The sequence below is a fragment of the Amphimedon queenslandica genome, unplaced genomic scaffold, assembly GCF_000090795.2.
Source record: "Amphimedon queenslandica unplaced genomic scaffold, v1.1 AMPQUscaffold_10483, whole genome shotgun sequence".
NCBI classification, from domain to species: Eukaryota; Metazoa; Porifera; class Demospongiae; order Haplosclerida; family Niphatidae; genus Amphimedon; species Amphimedon queenslandica.
Genome location: NW_003549254.1, coordinates 5,690 through 7,081, shown reverse-complemented (window position 1 = coordinate 7,081; position 1,392 = coordinate 5,690). Strand labels below are relative to the sequence as shown.

Sequence of the window (1,392 nt, the reverse complement as noted above, 5' to 3'; positions counted from 1 at the left end):
TGCAAAAACAATACATGCAATCCTGTCAAGAAACCCTGCAACACTAAGGATACTGTATAACTTCAACATACTTACGTATTGAGCTGAATAGTTGCTGTGTCAGGGTCTGGTAAGCCAGACTAGCAGAGGCCCAGGAGAGGCATCCCGATCCGCCATATTTCTGAAGTCTTAGGCGTGTCACTGTTGGCTTTAGGTGTGGCTTTGTTGAAAACACATGCCGGCATAAGTGATCCGAGAACGTTTTCTTTTTTTCTGAATGTTTTAGCCGGGGAGCGTTTCCGGATCGGGTGCTTACATGTGATTTGTAATGAGATCTCTTTAGTACAGAAAGTAAATGAAAATTGCTATATTTTTGTTTTGTTTTATATACTTTTTAGAAAATAAATGGAACCTCCACCAAACTCAGCAGTAGTTGTACCTCATGGCTGGCAGAGGCTAGTGGAAAAGGGACGTGTCACTTACATTAGGTATGCAAAATTATTTTTATCTTTTATTTATAATTAATTTTTATTACATGTAGTCCTGATAATAGAGCTCTCCACTCTCGTGAAGAGGTTCTTCATTATTTGACGTCAGCTGGTACCTGTAAATGTGGCCTTTGATGTCCTTTTATGTTAGACGAAATGTTTAATTTGATTCGAGACTTATTGGACTCTCTAGTGATACTATATATACCTTTCACTTCTAATTCATTGTGTTTCGTGAAGCCTCACCTCACTTTGCATGAAGTAAAGAGATATCCTTAGACTCAAAAAACTCAATCTAAACCCAAGCGATTCTCATCGTCAAGTAAATTAATAAAAAAAACTAGCTGTCATTTCCCCTCCTTTCTCACTCCCTCCTCCTCTTTCTCATTCTACCACTAAAATATCAAAGCCAACTTAGCCAAAGACCACGCATATTCTAATCTCATCAATCCTAAGACTCGAACTCCTCCAACTGGTAATGTTGTCCAAACAAACGTCTCCTGTCTTGTCTTGAATCTTCATGCATGGGTTAGTCACATCACTATAGCAACTTCAAATAAAAGCAGCACAACCACTTCCACTAGTATTTCATTGCCTTGGCTGATGAACGCCATTCAGAAGCAACATTCAGTGTCTCCATCATCACTTGCTAGTTCCTCCAGTCCTAACTCATTGTCTCAGTTTCTTTTTGTTTCTTCTCCCACTCCTAAACTATCAGCTCCTCTCATAACTTTGTCTGCAAGCTCTGTTTCCTCTGTTGCTACAAATAAACTACTTCCTACGATGCCTGGCCACACTAATGTTAAAGGATTCTCTCCACCTGTTACATGTACATGCACATTGATCAAGAACACAAGATCTTTCAACACAAGTGCTAATTTATCACTAGATATGAGTAGCCAATCACTATCGAGTTCATTGTCAC

General features: G+C 39.2%; 1 long non-coding RNA gene across 1 annotated transcript; it reads left to right on the top strand.

Annotated features, from left to right (window-relative positions):
- The first annotated feature begins 26 nt into the window (after positions 1-26).
- LOC109590115 (uncharacterized) lies at positions 27-756 on the top strand. Its single transcript, XR_002189153.1, has 3 exons — positions 27-330; positions 378-467; positions 521-756. It is a non-coding gene; the product is annotated as an uncharacterized LOC109590115 (long non-coding RNA).
- Positions 757-1,392: the final 636 nt, after the last annotated feature.